General features: G+C 39.2%; 1 pseudogene; it reads right to left on the bottom strand.

Annotated features, from left to right (window-relative positions):
• Positions 1 to 10,943: 10,943 nt before the first annotated feature.
• Positions 10,944 to 12,493, bottom strand: LOC147507607 (uncharacterized; annotated as a pseudogene).
• Positions 12,494 to 22,335: the final 9,842 nt, after the last annotated feature.

The raw sequence follows: 22,335 nt of genomic DNA, 5'->3' as shown, positions 1-22,335 counted from the left end.
GGCTTGAAAGAAACTCGTCCTCGAGTTTGGTTGCATGTAGATTTGCAAATATTCAGCAAAACTCTTGTACTTTATCATCATAGTTCCATGCAGTTGTGTCTAGTTTCTAATTTCTTGTTAATTATGTTTTGAGGTTAGTTCAATGCACTTATTGCATCAAGTTTTTGATTTCCCGTTAATTATTATTTGAGGTTAGTTCGATGCATTTGCATTCAGTTTCCGATTTCCTATTAATTATTTTTTGAGGTTAGTATGATGCATTTATACCCAGTTTCTGATTTCCCGTTAATTATTCTTTGAGGTTAGTTCCATGCAATTGCATCCAATTTCCGATTTCTTGTTAATTATGCTTTGAAGTTAGTTTAATGCATTTGCTACCAGTTTCTGATTTTTCGTTAATTATTTTTTTAGGTTAGATCGATGCATTCACATCCAGTTTCTGATTTCCTATTAGTTTTTTTCTTTGAAATTAGTTCAATGCATTTGCATCCAATTTTCCAATTTTCCGTTAATTATCTTTTGAAGTTAGTTAAATGCAGTTACAACCAGTTTTCAATTTATCGTTAATCATTCTTTTAGGTTACTTTCATGCATTTGCATTCAACTTATGATTTCCAGTTAATTATTCTTTGAGGTTAGATTGATGCATTCACATCCTGTTAACGATTTCCCGTTAGTTATTCTTTGATGTCAGTTCAATGCATTTGCATCCAATTTTTGATTTCCAGTTAATTATGTTTTAAAGTTAGATAAATGCAATTTCATTCAATTTTCAATTTGTCGTAATCATATTTTAGGTTAATCTCATGCATTTGCATTCAGTTTTTGATTTGCCGTTAATTATTCTTTGAGGTTAGTTCAATGCAGTTGCATCCATTTTCTGATTTCCCGTTAATTACTTTTAGAGGTTAGTTGGATGCATTGGCAAGGTAGTGGAACTGTGATGGAAGCATATATGGGTGAAGTCGGATTCCACTGCTGCAATGAAGTCATTTAATAACAACCAAATGCATTAGTGAGTGTGAGCGGCATGGAAAAAGTCAAGCATCTAGCCAATTGGATTCTAATCACCATCACATGGTGAGAGGTCAACTTTGGAGCAGACATTTGCTCTAAAACTGTTTTCACCTTGGCAAAGGGGGAAACAAATGGTGGGTCGGTATTCCTAATTTTCTACATAGGATAGAAGATAGTATTATGACCTACATACTATAGATTTGTATTATGGGCACTAGTTTGGCGATGAGTACTGCTTATCATCCTCAGACAGATGGACAGACAGAGAGGGTGAATCAGATATTAGAAGATATGTTACGGTCTTGTGTAATGGATTTTGGTGGAGGATGGGAGGAGCATTTACCTTTGGTGGAGTTTGCATATAATAACAGTTTCCGAAAGCATCGGTATGGCACCCTTTGAGGCTTTATATGGGCTGCCCATGTCGATCACCGCTTGTTGGGCAGATGTGGGAGACCGAAAGTATTGCTTGGGCCCCGAGATAGTGAGAGAGACATCCGAACAGATTTAAAGTCATTAGAGAAAGGATTAAGACAAAGAGTAGGCGAAAAAGTTATGCAGATTTGAAGAGGAAACGGGTAGAGTTTTCTCAGAAGCGATTGTGTTTTTGAAGGTTTCCCTATGAGAGGAGTTATGAGGTTTGGCATGAAAGGAAAGTTGAGTCCACGATATATTGGACCATATGAGATAGTAGCCTCCGTTGGTAGTTTGGCGATCGTCTTGCTTTTGCCGCCTAACTTAGCGATGATTCACGATGTCTTCCACGTCTATGCTACGGAAATATGTGAAAGATCCTACTCGAGGTTGTTCACCCCAACAGAGCTAGAGTTGAACGATGATGTAACTTTTAGTGAGGCCTATCACGATAGTAGATAGGGATGTGAAACACCTTAGGAGGAGGATTGTAAACTTGGTAAAAGTGCAGTGGAGTGAAAGGGAAAATGACGTGACCTGGGAACTTGAAGATAAGATAAGGCAGATGCACCCTGAGCTTTTCTCTGACACTCTACCTTGAATCTCGGGACGAGATCCTTTTAAGGTGTGTATATTATAACACCCCATCTTTTATTTTATTTTTCCTAATAATAATAAAGATAATAATAATAATAATAATGTAATAGATAAATAGATATAGGATATCCAGTAGTTACGGATAAAAGCCCGTAAATAACTAGATAAGAGTTATCCTTATTTTTGAGAAGTTTTTAAACACTAGAAAATAGAGTTTCTCACGTAGAGTTTTTAGGGAAAAACAAAACGAGAGTTTTAGAAAAAAAAAATGTGAGTTTTACTGAGAGAAAAAAAAAAAGGGGTTTGAACAAGAAAGATCGTCTAGTTTCGCGCGACAGTAGACGTTGGGCTTTCGGGGTTTCGCTCTTGGGGAAGCTGTTCGGTTTTAAAACAGTGAGTAGTCATATTTTTTTTCTATTTCACCTCACCTTGAGTTTTACAGTTTTATGGTACGAAGAAAAACTTAGTTTTCCACTTAGTATTTTTGTTCTCAGATATTCTTCATTGTTGTTTTCTCATTTAATTGATAAACATGTTAATCATATTGATTTTTGAGACTATGAAATGGTATTGGTAAAGTTTTGTGTGCTGTTAATGGCGGCGTATGCCCAACAGCAGAAATCGTCTAGGATTTCGTTTGAACTCTTTTATTGTGGTATTGAATTTGTATGGTAGTTGTTTTGGGTTGTATGCGAATTGATTGTCGCGAGGATTGAGTGTAGATTGGGGGGAGAGTTTGTGAGTCTTTGTGGAAAGCTCCAAGCGACCATTAATGGCGGACTGCGCCCATCCTCCAGTAAACTATTCGAACTGTTTTGTTGTTGTGTCGTGTATGCTGTTGAATTATCAAACTGTGATTGGGATGGGTGCTGTTAATAGGTGCTATTAAAGCTTAGGAAAAGCTTGGAAATGGCATTAATGGCGGCGGGAATTCTGTCTCAGATCTAGTTTTGGGCGAGATGTTAAATTCAAGAGTTGAGGTTTTGGCGTTTATTAAAGTGGTTTGGTTTTTCAAAAGAAGTTAAACCGATATGAGGGAGAAGGGAGATGGTGGTGGCCGGAAATTTGGTCATTTGGTGGAGGAGAAGAGTGAAGAAGATGAACAAGAAAGTCCGATTTGGGATTGGGCCAAAATCGTAGGTTGGGCTTTAGGCTTTAACTTTTGATTTTTATTTTTTGACTTAAGTTAGACTATGGGCCCTAGTGCTTTGGGCTTTTGGGTTTTGGAGTTTAGGCATGGTTGACCAAGGTTGGCTGTTGACCAGAGTTGACTTTGACTTTGACCAGTTGACCCGAAAATTTGACTTTTTCCTAAAATTATGATTTAGTCTATTAGGGTAAGTCTAGGACTTTTAGCATGTTTGACTTAGGCTAGGACCTTTATAAATATACTTGTGTACGTGTATTTACTGCTTTGTGATTTTTCAGTCTTTTACGATACACAACGTTATGACACTTATACATTTATGAAATTAATAACGCGTAAACCAAAAATAATTGAATCAAGATTTTTCCTTCGTTCTCTAAATAAGTTATGCAATAAAGTTCAATAATGCGTAAACAAAACTTACCGCACCCTTTTAGAACTCTCCACGCCTCAAGTTTTGGAATTGAGTTTTATGACTGATGATGTCATATGTTAGGTGGGCATTTATTGAATGTGCCATAAATGGCCCGTTAGTGTTATATAAGGGTATTCATTGAATGTGCCATGAATGACCCGGTATTCATTGAATGTGCCATGAATGACCAGATTGTAGTGGACTGCCCTAAAGAGGAACTAAGGTATTCGCTTGCATGGGTTAGTTGTATTCCTTGAGTGTAATGGGGAATGTAGGATTGGGTATTCCTTGAATGTGGCGGGAATGACCCAGGGCATTCATTGAATGTGCCATGAATGGCCCGTTAGTGATATGATAGGTATTCCTTGAATGTGGTGAGAATGACCTAAGGTATTCATTGAATGTGCCATGAATGACTGAAGTTTTGTGCCCAAAGAGGTCGTGAAATATGTGTATGAAAGCCCGAGATGGCTATGATATTGTGGTATTCGGTTGGGAGAGAGGCACACAGGGAATGTGTGATTTGGCAAATGTGTGAAGTGCAAATCGTGGAGTAGGTACTAAAGGGTGGGTGTATAAGAAAAGTAATTGAGTAATTGACAAGAGAAATTGATTTGTTTATACGAGTGTGCTTGGGTTTACCTTTGAATACATATAGAATATCTTCATATGTTATATATACAAGTTCTAACTTTCTTTTGTAGGAGGGTAGGACTTAATAATATTTTGTCTTGAGGACGCCGGTCCTACCCTTATACCGCGGCGGATATCGGTAAGTGTAATTCAATTATTTAGATATTAAAAGGAGTTATTAGAATGAGTTAATAAAATGGAAGTTAATAAAATGAAAGTTTTGCTTGGGAAGAAACTATGCCGGTTGAGATGACGGAACTACACGCCTTCCAAATGAGAATGATTAGGTTATGATAGATTTAAAGTGTTAGTTGGATAAGTAAAGTTTGAAATGCTTATATGTAGTTAGTCTACTCATACCAGCAAATTCCATTTTTGCTGACCCATGTTTGCTTTGTTTTGGCAACGTGGGTGTGTTCTTGGGAACATAGGTGGAAGGCAGTGGAATCGCGGCGTGTGATTGGGATTCGTGCCTGGAGCAGTCCGTTAGTTTTATTTTAGGTCTGATTCTTTATTGGAAGGATGTAATAACGTAGTTTACCTTTTTCATGGCATGAAAACATGGTAGTGAGGAATTTTATATTGAAAGTTTGTTTGATGTTTTATTTGGAAGGATGTTATCTTAATAAAGAAGTTGCGGATAATTATTGAGATTATATTTTTTTAAGTTGATTCTTTTATGACATGGCTGTTAGGGTTTTGTATGTGTAGTATCCCCTGTCATAGTCTGGGTTTCTAAACAAGTGAACCTAGTGATGTTTGAGATTTTTATATTTCAAATATTCACTTTGTTATTGTTTAGAAATTCGGGCTGTGACAGTTTAGAGCCTATTGGATAGAGTTTTTTGACACTTGGGGTGTAAAGTTTCCACTCTGTACGGTTTACACCCCCATTGGAGATGCTCTTATTATATTAAATTCGTTGTAGAACAAATTTAATATGGGTAAAAATGGTGGTTGACCACTAGACGCACTGTTAAACATGTGGTTTAATAAAATTTAACCCACAAAACAAATGTTAGAAGCAGGAAAAGAATTTAAAAAAAAAAAAAGATATATTACATATGTATGTAGTCCGGTTTAGGACGGATTACACAAAATCCAATTGGGAATTCCTCGATTATTTGTTGAGCATAATGGGGTTTGGTGAAAGATATAGGAAGTGGATCAAGTTATGTGTTAGTTCTGCATCTTTCTCTGTTCTTGTTGATGGATCTCCAGTTGGGTATTTCCAGAGCGAAAGGGGTTTGCGGCAAGGTGATCCTATATATATCGCCATTCCTTTTTAATATTGTTATGGAGGCCTTAAGTATACTGGTAATCAAAGCAGGAGATATGGGATATATTAGGGGTGCAAACGGATAGGTTCAGATTCAGATATGTCTGTATCCAAATCCGAAACCGAAAATTTATACCGATACTCGAATTTGAATCCGACGGATATTAAAAAATTTATCCGAATCCAATTTTTTTGAATAATATCTTATTTTTTGAATACGAATACAAATTGGATTTGAATATTTGGATATCCACTTGCACCCCGAGGATATATTAGAGATATGGGATATGGGATTCAAGTCAACTGTAAACGGTCCAGAAGTTGTCGTTATCCAATTTGCAGATGACATATTGTTTTTGCTTGACATTTCGCTGTCACATGTACTTGTTATTAAAACCATTATGTTCATCTTTTAGGCTATTTCTGATTTGAAAACTAATATGGCAAAGACGTCACTGCTTAAGGTGGGAAACGTGGAACATTTGGCGGGTTTGGCTCAAATTATAGGGTGTGTTGTAGAAACACTCTATTGTAGATATTTGGGTCTACCACTCGCGTCCAAGTATAAGAACCGTAAAGTATGGGATCCAGTAATTGAAATAGTCCAAAGGAGACTTGGAGGGTGGAGGTGCAAACTGATGTCTAAAGGGGCTAGACTTATTTTAGCAAGTAGTCCTCTCGAATCTACCGGTTTACTTTATGTCTCTACTCAGTATTCCCAAAGGTGTTGCAGCAAGAATTGAACGCGCGGTTAATTCGTGACTTTATTTGGGGGTCTTCAGTGGAGCATAGAAAATACCATTTGGTGTGTTGGGAGAAAGTTTGTTCCCCAAAAGAGATCGATGGTCTCAAGTTACGCAACCTTGCATGCATGAACCAAGCTTTGCTCGGACGTTGGTTATGGAGATATTTCATAGGTGAAAGCTCATTGTGGCGTGACGTAATATGTGCTAAGTATGGGCATGATGAACATAGGTGGTGACCTAACCAAACAACACAGGCTCATGGATGTAGCCTTTATGAAAGCTCTACCTTTATTCAAGCAAGGGATAAGCTTCACGTACTGTGGGTAATGGACGAAAGATTATGTTCTGGTCAGATACTTGGATTGGTGGAAAGCCATTGGCAGAGCAATTCCCAGAGATTTTCCAAGCCTCTACCAATAAAAGTGGCTTTGTATATATGAATATGCTTATACACACAATGATCAAGTGACTTGGAACATGTTCTTAAGGAGGCGTAATGTTGTTTGGGTAGTACAACAGTCGGCTATTTTGTCCAAGTCGTTAGATACAGTGGTATTGAACACCAAAGAGGATATTTGTATCTAGAACTGTACAAAGAACAATATCTTCTCTGTTAGCTCCTTGTATGAGGCATTTGCTGCACAAGCCAGAGATCCAGAGTCAACAGTGATCGCATTTCCTTCAAAATTAGTATGGAAAACTCATTTACTTTTGAAAGTGAAGGTGTTCTTTTGGGAGGTTATGTTGGGGCGAATTCTAACTGTTGACCAACTGATTCATCGGGTACTATTGTGTCCCCTACGTGTTCCATGTGCTCTATATAGACCCCCACTTTGTGGCTCATTAAACCCACGGATCCAACCCAAATCAATTAAGCCCAAGGGCTTAATCCTAGTTACACCCAATAACTAGTCTATTTAAGAATATGTCCAGGTTCATTATTGTAGAAATATAAAGATAAAAGTTCAAAGAGATAACAATTCTTTTGACAAACAAACACAGTCCTCTTAGGATTCAATCTCTACCAATTCATAAAATATATTCTCTCTCACAACAAGGAACTACGTTGAAACTTGATCCCTAGATAATAGATCTTGGGTACGTAGGCAGCCATTATCTTGGTTCAGTTTCATCTCCCCCAACATCAATTTCCTCTGTTTCTTAGTGCATTCTTTATCATTTGCTCTCGTTGTGTTGAAGCAGTTTATTGTCGAAACATAATTGGTGCCGTCTGAATCCATTATCACGTGAAACAATCAAGATGGTAAGCACAAGAAGCAGACCGAACAATCAACATATTCCTCATGCCAATAGGAATCGCAACCCTCGAAATTCAACTCTGCCAATGCAAGAACCATTGAACAATCGAGTTGCTCCTAGTGGTAGGATTAATTTTCAACATCCAACTGCAGCACCGCCGCCACCGCCACCACCCCTAACAGTCCTGCAATAAGAAAACCTACAAGTAGGTAATCCTTTAGGTGGTCCGCCGTCCATCTATGTTAATCCTTCAGTTGACATGGATATGGACGTGGACATTACTCTATCACGCCCCGAGACCCAACACACATCCCGAGGACGCGAAGATGAATCTCGAGGCGGTCGCTATCCTGATTCTATCGAAATTTCGGCAGAGCCTCCTTTGTTTAATCGACATTTCGTATACGAAAAACCTGTCATAACCTGGACATCGCATAAAAAAAATCTTCCAACAACCATTTCCATATAAAACCTACTTTCTAAACAACAAAAAGATATATATACATATCCACAGAATGATTGAGTGTAACTATTACTCAAATACATCGTTTAGTACATCAAAATGACCTAGCTCTCTATATATACAACAAAAGAAACTAGTCTCTCTCTATACAACCAAAATCACTCGACTTTGTCCCTGGTCAAGATTAAGGGAAACCCCTCAAATCTCCATAACCATCATCCCCAGTGGTAGGGAAAGTCTCCTCCGCAACGGGCTCGGCTGAAAGGTTAATGTAGGATGAGCAAAACAACTATGCCCAGTAGAAACGCACATAACCAATAAATAGACTACTTATAGTAAAACATTTAAAACATGCAGTTTTCCATAATAATATCCAAATATCGTGACTATATAGTACATCACTAACTAGCAGAAATCATTTCGACATGCTTCGTTAATATTCAAAATATAGTTTTCACAAACATCATACAACTATTGTGGTCGCTGCATCCTATTAGAATGGTGAGGTACGACCGGTAATTTTCGGCCCATCCATCCAGGCATATCTCTCGTTCAAGATTTTCCAAGCAGAACCATGCACCGATGTTTTCCTGATTTTATCGACAGGGAGCTGAAATGCCGTTGTTGTGTTCATACACACAAAATCCTCAAAGCTTTTAGGGCTCAGGTGGGCCCTGTGACCACGACCCCCATACGATTACGTCACCTAACTTTACGGTGGTCAACCGCTTCGACGACCTTCTTTCCGGATCCCGATCGACACATCCAGAGTGGACTAAACTCTCACTCTCACCGTCTAAATCTCATCGAGGTAACATGTAACCTCACACAAGCTAAGCACCATACAAGTGACACGTGATAAACATGGTTATCTATAAAAGTAGAAAAGGAATTCGGACTACATCCAAGGATGCATCCCTTTAAAGGTGGCCCACCACCTCGAAAGGTATACACCACGATTGAATCCTAGAGCTTAACTCTGCCTTCTTGAAATGCATACAACAGTTCCTTCTTTATAGGAATTCACAATTCCTTTTCTAAATCCCCTCGTGATAAGCATACTAATATATATATATATACTCGTATTACCGGTCATTTCCAAATACTATAGATACATATTTAGTTTTTCTTTTAAAACTGTTGGTTCTGTATGTGTGTGTTCCTAGATTTCCAACAATCGAGTAATGCAACCTATGACTCCCAAATGGGCCAGTCATAGTAAATGACAACCGATGATTCCCAAACGGCGAATCATAATAAATAACAACGAACCATCTGTGGAACAATCCAGAACCTCACACATAGTTACAAACAACCAGGTAATCCTTACCCGCATTACAAAATCCATCTCTCTGTCTCCTTACTGAGACAAGAGACAAGAACCCTTCTCAAAACTAGTTTTGCTCTTTTAACAAAGAAAATAAATCCTCGCTACCCAGATTTCGCAAAAACCATTTCATACGAAAGCTATTCATATATTTAGTTTATATCGAGTAAATACAATGCAAAACATGAATATCACATATACATGCATGGTTGATACGCAAACTATCTTTCCCAATTTAAAACAATCAAATCATGCATGAAAATAAGCATGCTATATATTGGTATGTAAGTTCCTACCTTAGCAAGCTCCGTTCCCCTCAAGCCCACTTAATCGAATCAAGCCCGCTTAATCGAATCCACTCTTATTTAACTCCTATAACAGCGTATACACGTAGGTTATTAGAATTTATAACTAACGAGAAATTTTTATCTAACGCAAGCCGAGAAGAAATCTTGACGCTACGAATTTGGTTTCCGAAAATTTTTCCTCTAACTACAGTTAACAAAGCTACAGGCCATTTCTAGCACTATACCTCTGATAGGTCTCCGCAGGCTATTTCCAGCCACTGCAGGCCCTCACGCCAACGCCAATCATATCACTTCCACTAACAAGTGAGATTTTTCCCAACTCCAACAACAACCAAATTCCACCCCCTTCAATTCATATTAATTCTATTAATAAAATCGGTGGTTGTTTCTCCTCCTCCACTCCATAATCAACATGACATTAAACAAGGTATAGAACCAACATGAATTTCTCAAAATGGAGTGAATAAACAAAATTCTTACCAAGCCAATAAAGATATCCCCTTTAGCTTTCTTCGCCACCCATTCGCTAAGCTCTACCTTCTCCAAACAAGCTACTGCCGAATACATCACCACCCCATACGATTAATTTCGTTAACACAACCAAATCCTATCGAAATCGAATCTAAATACGAAATTAAACTCACCTCGCTGTGATACGACGCAAATTCGAGGAGATTCGAATCCTCACACTTGAGTTTAGTGTTACTAAGGATGGGGAGGTGCGAATTGAGGTTTTAATCACTAAATTTTGGGTGAATTTGGGGTTTCTCTCTCCTAGGGTTTAAGAGTGGGCGAAATTGAGAGAATTTGGGGGAGAAAATTATTTCGTGCGATTTGGTTTTTGCTTGGTGCGACAAGTTTTTTTTTTTTTTTTTTTGTTTTACTTGTTTATTAAAGGCCCAAGCCCAATATGCTCAAATTAGGCTTAAAGTCCTAATTAACTTCTAACCACTAACTAATTTGACTTAAGCGTCGTAATTATTTTTCCCAACCAACCAAATTTTATTTAATTTCCTACATTCTATCTCACCGCAGGCTATAACGATAACTCACTCATGCGTGTAAGCTTTTAACTCGTGCCAGCTTCGAACGCAGAAAAGCCGCTAACCGACATTTTTGTTAAATTTTCGTATATAAGTTGCTTGCCTAACGTGGCTTATGAGTCGGAGTTAAGTTTCATTAATTTATGTACGTTTGAAATGTAAACCCGACTGACCAATTACATAAATGTCCCTAGGTTTACTATGTAATTTACGAAAATACCCTTAACGAGAAATTGAGTCTTTACATCCTACCCTCCTTAAAAGAAAATTTCGTCCTCGAAATTAAATCATACCTTAGTTCTCGAACAATTCTGGATATTGTTGCCGCATATCCGATTCCTTCTCCCATGTTGCTTCCTCTACATTGTGATTTCTCCACAAGACCTTTACCAACGGAATGACCTTTGACTGCAATCTCTTTTCTCTCGTATCTAGAATCTGAACTGGCCCTTCCGGATAGGTAATGTCTTCTTCTAATTCCAACGATTCCAAATCGACCACATGTAGGGGATCCGGCTCATACTTGCGTAGCATCGAAATATGGAACACGTTATGGACACGTGATAGCCTTTCCGGTAACTCAAGCCTATACGCCAACTCCGAGATCTTATGGATAATCGGAAATGGTCCCACATATCTAGGTGCAAGTTTCCCTTTCATCCCGAACTTCTGAATGCCCTTCTTCGGAGATACCTTCAAAAATACCCTGTCACCTTCATAAAATTCCAAGGGACGTCTACGCCTATCCGCATAGCTTTTCTGACGACTCTGGGTTATGAGTAATCGATTCCGTATCACTCTAATCTTCTTGGTGGTGTCACTAACCATCTCTGGCCCCAACATAATACTATCTCCGGTTTCAGTCCAGTAGAGAGGTGTTCTGCAAGGTCTGCCATACAACGCTTCAAACGGTGTCATACCAATACTAGATTGGTAACTGTTATTGTAAGCAAACTCAGCCAACGCCAAATAAGTCTTCCAACTACCCCCAAAATCAAGGACGCAAGCCCGAAGCATATCTTCGATGATTTGAATGACTCTTTCCGATTGCCCATCGGTTTGCGGATGAAATGCGGTGCTAAATTTTAGTTTGGTTCCCAATTCCCTTTGAAGATTTCTCCAAAATGAACCGTAAAATTGAGTACCTCTATCTGAAATTATCGATAATGGTGCCCCATGCAACCTCGGTATCTCGACATGTAGATTCTACTTAGCTTTTCAGCCAAAAGTAGTCTTAACAAGTATGAAATGGGCAGACTTGGTCACTCTATCAACAATGACCCATATAGAATCCATTCCCTCATCGGTCCTCCAGAACCGGATACAAAATCCATGGTTATATTCTCCTACTTCCATTCCAGAATCTCCAGAGGTTTAAGAAGACCAGGTGGTCTATGGTGTTCAGCTTTCACCTGTTGGCATGTGGCACACTTCTTAACATATTCCGCAATGTGTCGCTTCATTCTCGGCCACCAAAACTGACGATGCAGATCTCTGTACATTTTGGTATTGCCAGGATGAATTGTATACTTCGATCTATGTGCTTCCCTCAAGATATCATTCCTCAAGGAGTGATCAAAAGGTACCCAAATTCTTCCTCTGAATCTGATACTTTCGTCTCCATGTTTTTCCCAATCGACATCCTCGGCATTCTCCACATATACTCGGTACCTAGGTCCATCCTTCGATGTATTCTGGAAATTCACAATCTCCTGGACTAAGGTGTTTTCTGCCGTCACTGTCATCTGTGCTAAATTACAGCACTTTTGAGGATCTCCACTTCCATTTCCCATGATTTCAAAACCATAAGAAGCAGCAGACTCCAACAATTGACACTCCTTCATCATCATCTGAGCACAAACATGTTCTCGCTTCCTACTCAATGCATCGGCAACTACATTTGCTTTACCCGGATGGTATTGCAATGAGAACGTATAGTCCTCCATGTACTCAACCCACCTCCTCTGTCTCATATTCAAATCCTTTTCTTCAAAACAAGTTACTTGAGACTCTTGTGATCGAGAAATATCTCAAATCTTTCAGCATACACATAATGTCTCCAGATCTTTAAAGCATGAATAATCGCAACTAACTCCAAGTTATGAGTAGGATAATTCTTCTCATGGGCATTCAATTGTCTTGACGCATACGCTATCACTTGGCCTTCTTGCATTAAGACACATCCTAACCCGGTGTTAGAGGCATCAGTATAAATCACATAACTCTTCTCCGGATCTGGAATAGTCAAAACTGGCACCGTTATCAATCGAGTTTTCAGTTCTTGGAAGGCTTTTTCGTATGCCTCCGTCCATTCAAACTTCACCTCCTTCTGTGTCAATCTAGTTAAGGACGACGCTATGCTAGAGAATCCTTCCACAAAACGACGGTAATAACCTGCCAATCCCAAGAAGCTTCTGATTTCCGTCGCTGATGTCGGTCTCGGCCAATTATTCACTGCCTCTATCTTTGAACGATCAACTTTTATTCCATTCTCCGATACAACATTCCCTAAGAACTTCATTTCATTCAACCAGAACTCACATTTACTAAACTTGGCATAAAGCTGATGATCAACTAATGTTTGGAAGACAATCCTCAAGTGTTCCTTGTGTTTCAAATTTAGTCTTGGAATAAATCAATATGTCATCTATGAATACAATAACAAATTGATCTAAGTATTTCCACATCACTCAGTGCATGAGATCCATAAATGCAGCTGGAGCATTGGTCAATCTAAATGGTAACACCAAAAACTCAAAATGCCCTAGCCATGTTCGGAAAGTTGTCTTCTTTATATCTTCTTCTCAAATTCTTATATGATGGTAGCCTGTTCTGAGATCTATCTTCGAGAAATACTTGGCACCCCTTAACTGATCGAATAAGTCATTGATCCTAGGCAACAGATATTTGTTCTTGATAGTCACCTTATTCAACTTTCGATAATCCACACATAACCTAAATGACCCATCCTTCTTCTTCACAAATAACACTGGTGCTCCCCAAGGTGGTGGCTTTCCTTATAAACCCTAATCTTTTCAATTCATCTAATTGGGACTTGAGTTCTCTCATTTCAAGAGGAGCCATTCGATAAGGAATCATCGAAATAGGCGACGTTCCCGGCATTAGATCTATTACAAAATCTATCTCACGCCAGGGAGGCAATCCCGGCAATGCATCTGGGAACACTGCCACAAAATCACGAACTACGGGAAGATGATCGGGAGATTCGAATTTCGGCCCTTGGAGACTAAGACCAGCTAACAATCCGTATCTATCATACTGGAAATCAGACTTGTCCTTCATGATTCGAGATACCGTATTTCTGGTCCCCCTAAATACAAACTCAGACTGTCCTGGTACTCTAAACGTCACTGTCTTGGCAAAACAATCTACCTGGGCATGATATTTTCCTAACAAATCCATCCCTACTATAATATCGAAATCTTTTAGGTCCATCACCGTTAGATCAACTACCATCTCACTATCACCTATCTTTATTACACAATGGTGACACACTTTGAAGAACACAGTTTTCTTTCCCAAAGGAGTGGATAAAATAAGCTTTGTCCTAGTGTTAACTACATCCAAACCAAGAATTTCCACCATATTTTTAGCAATGAAAGAATGAGTAGCACCTGTATCAAACAAGACATGCACCTTATGTGTAAACAGACATATCATACCTTCAACCACTTGATCGGTAGCGCTGATATCTGCCCCCATCGCATTATATACTGTGGCTTCCTCTTGGACTGATGCAGGATCCACAACTTCTTCCTCCTCGCACTAGATAATACACCTTGCCATGTGGTCTCTGCTCCACCCCTGATTGGACTTGGGACAAAACCGCTGATATGCCCAAATTTCACCGCAACTATAACAAACCACACTCTCTCTCCCCGGTTGTACTCGTGGTATTACAGATTGCAATCTAGCTCTCGACCACGAGGGCCTCAAATTCTGCACCGTGATCCGTGCGAGAAGGAGTAGGTACCCTCGGTGCCATCCATCTGATCCACCCGTCGGTCTCACAACCGGTAGACTCTGGCCGCCTAACCACATTCAAACCCTATGTACAAGGGTGCCCTCCACTGTTATTGTGCCTGCTAGATGACCGGCCTATACATCTGTTGCGACCCGGAACCACTGCCTTGATAAACCTGCCTCTTTCCCATATCCTGCCTGCCCTTAAATGTCGACTGTCTTACTCTTCCCGCCTCTTGCTTATTGAGCAATAATTGCTCATCAACTCTTTCAATACCTTGAGCCCTTCTCACAGCCTCAGCATAAGAATTGATCTGAAGGACTGACATCTTGCTCTACATATACGGTTTCAGCCCATCAATGAATTTCCTAGCCTTAGCTTTTCCTGTGGAAATTAACTCCTTCCCGTATCGTGAAAGAACAGTGAATTTCTCTTCGTATTGTTCCACGGTCATGTTTCCTTGTTCCAATTTGAGGAATTCCATTCGCTTCTTAGCTCTCACCGCCTCGATAACATACCTCAAAACGAAGAGTTCCTCAAATTTAGCCCAACTCATCGGAAATGTCTCCACATCCTTAACACTGATCCACCAGTGTTTGGCTTCACCTCTAAGCATAAAGGTAGCCAAAGTAACCCATTCCACATCGGTACACATCATAGAGTCTAGCATACTCGACATGTCTAGCAAGTAGAAACCCCGATTGACTTTGCATTGGTGGCCTGAACTCCACAACTCTCACTACGGTTGGGGATGCTACTTCGGGTGTTACACTAGACGAAATAACAACGGATGTTTGAAGAGGTTGAGGCTCGTTCCGACTAGCCCTTAAACTTTTGATCTCAACTCTCATCTCATTTTGTGCTTGAGCCATTTGGTTTATCATAGCGAGAAGCCTATCCATTCGGTCCTCCCGACCGCAATCCGAGGTATTCTCACCACTAGTGCTTTCCGGATCCATGATAACTATTCTGCACATATACAAAGAGCCAACTCAGTGTTTGATAAACGAGAAAGCAAAACTTCAAAATTATACATGAAAGCAGTCGCTTCTTCGTGTAAAGGCTTAGAAGCGCAGGTCGCTACAATGGAACTTGCAACCACAGAACGATCGCAGGTAGCAGCGCGAGGTGCGCTATAATTCCAGGAGATGAAGCGCGGTAAAGCTGACAAACATGGCTTCGGCAGAGCGCAGGTCGCGCCCTCCACTAAGACGTGAAAAAAAAACACTCCTATTATATAGTGTCCGATACGCAAAAAAAATTCGACGAGTAACCGCACTCTCCGCTATGACAAGGAGAATGTCCGTGTGACGTTTCGATATTGCCAAGCTAGTATGAAAGCTTAACGTAATAACTAATGGGTATTGTATCCCTACCTAGGGTTTTATCGAGTTCCGACTAAGACTTCCGAAACTTGTCTCGACCGAGTCCCCCACTACAGCTCCCAGACGGATCTAATAGTGGACGCTCTGATACCACGTTCTGTCACGCCCCGAGACCCAACACACATCCCGAGGGCGCGAAGATGAATCTCGAGGCGGTCGCTATCCTGATTCTATCGAAATTTCGGCAGAGCTTCATTTGTTTAATCAACATTTCGTGTACGAAAAACCTGTCATAACCTGGACATCGCATAAAAAAAAATCTTCCAACAACCATTTCCATATAAAACCTACTTTCTAAACAACAGAAAGATATATATACATATCCACAGAATGATTAAGTGTGACTATTACTCCAATACATCGTTTAGTACATCAAAATGACCTAGCTCTCTATATATACAACAAAAGAAACTAGTCTCTCTCTATACAACCAAAATCACTTGACTCTGTCCCTCGTCAAGATTAAGGGAAACCCCTCAAATCTCCAAAACCATCATCCCCAGTGGTAGGGAAAGTCTCCTCCCGCGAACGTGTCGGGTGAAAGGTTAATGTAGGATGAGCAAAACAACTATGCCCAGTAGAAACGCACATAACCAATAAATAGACTACTTATAGTAAAACATTTAAAACATGCAGGTTTCCATAATAATATCCAAATATCGTGACTATATAGTACATCACTAACTAGCAGAATTCATTTCGACATGCTTCGTTAATATTCAAAATATAGTTTTCACAAACATCATAAAACTATTGTGGCCGCTGCATCCTATTAGAATGGTGAGGGTACGACTGGTACTCAGCCCCAGTCACAGGCATATCTCAGTTCAGTACTTTCCAGTGTGAACCATGCACCGTTGTTTTCCTGATTTTACCAACAGGGAGCTTGCTGTGTTCGTACACACAAAATCCCCAAAGCTTTTAGGGCTTAGGTGGGCCTGTGACCACGACCCCCATACGGGCTGTCACCTAACTTACGGTGGTCAACCGTTCGACGACTACAGGCGCTTTCGGGATCGACACATCCGTGGAGTGCACTAAACTCTCACTCCTCGCGTCTAAACCTCATCGAGGTAACATGTAACCTCACACAAGCTAAGCACCATCAAATGACATGTACAAACATGGTTATCTAGAAAAGTAGAAAAGGAATTCCCGGACTACATCCAGTGATGCATCCCTTTAAAGGTGGCCCACCACCTCAAAAGGTGTACACCACAGTTGGAATCCTAGAGCGAACTGCCGTCTTTGGAAATGCGACAAACAGTTCTTTAACTTTATAGAATTCACAATTCCTTTTTCTAAATCCCTCGTGATAAGTAAGCATAGTAATATATATATATATATATATATATATATATATATATATATATATATATATATATATATATATATATACTCGTATTACCGGTCATTTCCAAATACTATAGATACATATTTAGTTTTTCTTTTAAAACTGTTGGTTCTATATGTGTGAGTTCCTGGATTTCCAACAATCGAGTAATGCAATCTATGACTCCCAAACGGGCCAGTCATAGTAAATGACAACCGATGATTCCCAAACGGAAAATCATCATAAATAACAACGAACCATATGTGGAACAATCCAGAACCTCACACATTGTTACAAACAACCAGGTAATCCTTACCCGCATTACAAAATCCATCTCTCTGTCTCCTTACTGAGACAAGAGATGAGAACCCTTCCCAAAACCAGTTTTGCTCTTTTAACAAAGAAAATAAATCTCCGCTACCCAGATTTCGCAAAAACCATTTAACACGAAAGCTATTCATATATTTAGTTTATATCGAGTAAATACAATGCAAAACATGAATATCACATATACATGCATGGTTGATACGCAAACTATCTTTCCCAATTTAAAACAATCAAATCATGCATGAAAATAAGCATGCTATATATTGGTATGTAAGTTCCTACCTTAGCAAGCTCCGTTCCCCTCCTCCCCACTTAACCGAATCAAGCCCGCTAAGAATCCACTCTTATTTAACTCCTATAACAAAGCATATACACGTAGGTTATTAGAATTTATAACTAACGAATTTTTATCTAACGCATGGCCAGAAGAAATCTCGGCCCAATTAATTTAGTTTCCGGAAATTTTTCCTCTAACTACAGATTAACAAAGCTCTGAGCCATTTCTAGCATCAGTACCTCGACAGTCTCCGCAGGCTATTTCCGACGCTTCTGCGGGCCCCTCACGCCAACGCCAATCATATCACTTCCACTAACAAGTGAGATTTTTCCCAACTCCAACAATAACCAAATTCCACCCCCTTCAATTCATATTAATTCTATTAATAAAATCGGTGGTTGTTTCTCCTCCTCCACTCTATAATCAACATTACATTAAACAAGGTATATAACCAACATGAATTTCTCAAAATGGAGTGAATAAACAAAATTCTTACCAAGCCAGTAAAGATATCCCCTTTAGCTTTCTTAGCCCCCATTATTGGCTCTACCTTCTCCAAACAAGCTCTTGCCGAATACATCACCACCCCATACGATTAATTTCGTTAACACAACCAAATCCTATCGAAATCGAATCTAAATGCGAAATTAAACTCACCTCACTGTGATACGACGCAAATTCGAGGAGATTCGAATCCTCACACTTGAGTTTAGTGTTACTAAGGATGGGGAGGTGCGAATTGAGGTTTTAATCACTAAATTTTGGGTGAATTTGGGGTTTCTCTCTCCTAGGGTTTAAGAGTGGGCGAAATTGAGAGAATTTGGGGGAGAAAATTATTTCGTGCGATTTGGTTTTTGTTTGGTGCGACAAGTTTTTTTTTTTTTTTTTTTTTACTTGTTTAAGTTATTAAGGCCCAAGCCCAATATGCTCAAATTAGGCTTAAAGTCCTAATTAACTTATAACCACTAACTAATTTGACTTAGCCGTGAGTTATTTTTCCACCCAACCAAATTTTTAATTTAATTTTCTACATTCTATCCCACCGCAGCTATAACGATAACTCACTTATGTGTGTAAGTCGCTTAACTTCGTGCCCTTCGAATCTTGAAAAAGCCGCTAACCGACATTTTTGTCAAATTTTCGTAGATGAGTTGCTTACCTAACGTGGCTTATGAGTCGGAGTTAAGTTTCATTAATTTATGTACGTTTGAAATGTAAACCCGACCGACCAATTACATAAATGTCCCTAGGTTTGCTATGTAATTTACAAAAATACCCTTAACGAGAATTTGAGTCTTTATATACTCTCACACCAACTAACGGAACAGGTGATGGTAACAGCCAATACACCCCTAATACGGTTGAGCATGAGTTATGACAAGTCAACATTTTGAATAGGAACTTGAGAAGGAAGCTCGCAAAGAGACAAAGGCCGGTGGACGATGTTGTCAATTCAACTACATCAAGGCAACCATGTAGGGATGCAGGCCATTCCAATGTATGGGACCATCTTGAAGATTGATATAAACACGTTTTATTGTACGTCTATTGGTTTTCTTGATTAATTAAGTCCGAGGTCCACAGTCCGAAGTCCGAAGACCAAAGTCCCAAGTCCAAAGTCCATATAGTCGTACGTTTTAGTCAAGTTACCTTACTCACGTGGGTTTAGTAGGATAGGTCGAGTAAGGGATCATCCAAACCTTAGGGCCCGGAAGGGTTTACAACTGGAATTACAACTTTTTGTGAGTAGGATTTTAGGTTTTTTAGTTGGTTTAATTAAATTAACGGTAATGCAAATAATGTAAATTACTACGGTGATTTTGATGTAGATAACCAAAGATAGAGAACAAGGATAGAGTTAATCATACTCATGCAAGAATCATTTTTCAACAGTTTATATTACCACGTCACTATATCTCTAATTCGTCTCGTGTTCGGAGACGACGTCGAGTATTGATCCCTAGCGCATGCCCACGTCTCTGAGCCGCGTCGCACTAGCATAAGGAGTTGAACTAATATTTCATCTCTGGAATATCATTTCAGCTCCTGGCTCGATTCCACATCAGCTGGACAAATTGAAGAGTTGTTTGACACCATAGAGTCGCGCCCGAGACATTTTGGGTCGCGCACGAGACTGTTTTGGAGCATCAGCACTCCAAATTTGTATAGTCTCAGTCCTTTTGGGACCGGATGTCTAATCTATGCCTAATTCCTAAGTAGTGATTCTAGAATATTAAATAGTCAATCCGGATTCTCACATGAGCAGCATAACCCTCCCCCTGAGGGGGGGGATTAGCTCATGGTCATTGAAGGAATAATAAAACTTGCTGTATACATTAAGTAAATAAATGCAGGACAGGAATTACACTAGAAAAGAAATTACTGTTATTAAGGGTAAAATGACTTACATTATTTAAGCTGCTGGAATGAAAATGACGGAATGTAAGTATTGAAATAAAAACTAACTAACTGCTAAGCGGAGGCTAGAGCATGAAAATGTTGAAGGAAAAATAATGAAGGCTACCCCCTCATATATATAGGCGGGAGACTGGAGACGGATTAATTGAGTTTTGGCCTTATGCTAATTGAGAGATTCAAAACTTTGAAATACAAAGTTTTGGTTTTACCTGTTTTAATTTAGCTTTGTCTTTTTCTTTATAAGGTTTTGTATTTATATGTTTTGGTTTCGTCTTTTAGCCTAATTCAATTCAAACATTGAATTGGCACGTGTCTTTCCTATTGCGAGGTGGCACCAAATTAAGACCATCACTTGCCACCTGCCTATGTTGACTCGTCATGCCTTTTGAGCCCGCAGAGTGGGTCCACTTAGTATGTCTAGTGGCTACCGATTTTGGCATTTTTTACTTTCTCTTTGCATTAGAGTTTGTCGCCTCGGGTCGGTCCGATGCTCACTTCACAACGCTTGTCGGCACCAGATTTATCAGATTTGTATTCCCTTTTGATTTGATTTTTTGGGGGGAATTCTAACCTTGATATTTTTTTTTTCTGGAAATATATTTCTATTTTTTTTTTTTCTTTTCTTCCTCAAACAGTAACCGATTTTGATTTGTGACAAGGTTTTTTTCTCTTCATTTTTCTCAAGACTTCATCATATTTCTCATACTCATCATCTAGGTAGGCTTATTTATTTGTGGTTAATAGATAGATAATGATTTTTTTTTTGGTGAAGTAGAAAGGATTAATGAAAGGTTCAGTGGAACGATTAGCGGTAAATTTTTTTTACAGGTGTGAATTTTTGGCTATATCGATCCAAAGAAGGCCTAAATTCTCACCTAGAATTTGGGTAGTGATCAAGTAAGTAGACGTGTGAACTTCTCTTATTCGAAAGAATTACTCCTCTGTGTCATTACTCATATATCACACATTTTGAGGCTTTTGGTTAGATTCTTACAGGATATGGAAACTAAGTTGTCTAACCGTGGGTCCCATAAACTTACTTCTGTGTACATTTAATGATAGTCAGTGCATGAATGCTCATGAAAAGATGTAAAAACTATTGCATACGTATTAAATTAAGTTTCTAAGAACAAGTCCTAATTATGATGCTAGGGTGAGATTTCTAAATATTTTTCATCATAGAAAGGGAAACGAAAATTTGTCACTAAATACGTTTATTTAGACATCAAGTAAACTATATACAACTATGCATGCCTAATTTTTGCAAAAGGTTCTCACCACCCCCAAACAAATCGGATTAATCGTGTCCTCAAAGTGTTAAGAGGAAGAAAGAGTATACCTGAGAGGCTTTGAGCAAAAATATAGCTGACATCTTCCACAAAAATTTATTGTAACACACTATATATTATACATCATAAAAGTAGAAGCACATTGTTAGGTTATTTATTTATTTCACATCAAAATGTAAAACAAATATGTACATGCATCAACTCACATTACCCCAACCTTGAACTGGGGAATAGTCCATCCTTGCCTCGCCCCTGTAGAAATGTCATTCCTTTGCATCCCGCCAATCTATCATAGCTTTCCAGACTTTGCTCCACTTCCTCTTTTTTGCATTGTCTAGATGAGCTATCATTTTATCATCATTAGGGAAAGAACGAACTTTCTTTAAATACCTTGCAGGGCGTCGCCATGTCCCAAATCGTAAAGAAATCGAATTATCTTGTTTGTTGGACACATAGAGTCGACCGTTACCCAGTCTGAAAGGTGGCCGCGAAACCGTAGAAGTACGTCCTCACTATCCCGCATCTTTATGAATCGGCAGGGTGATATATAGTGTTTGCCGAAAAGACCGAGCCTTCTTAAGATTCTCAATTACTAGTTCAGAATGTCAAAGGCGGTATGTTCTTTGGGCCAATGCATGGAATGTCTTACACGGCCGACTTTGATGCGGTGGA

The sequence above is a fragment of the Coptis chinensis genome, chromosome 3 (assembly GCF_015680905.1).
Source record: "Coptis chinensis isolate HL-2020 chromosome 3, ASM1568090v1, whole genome shotgun sequence".
Taxonomy (NCBI): domain Eukaryota; kingdom Viridiplantae; phylum Streptophyta; class Magnoliopsida; order Ranunculales; family Ranunculaceae; genus Coptis; species Coptis chinensis.
Note: the sequence above shows the minus strand (reverse complement) of the source record. Positions and strands in the feature narration are given on the sequence as shown.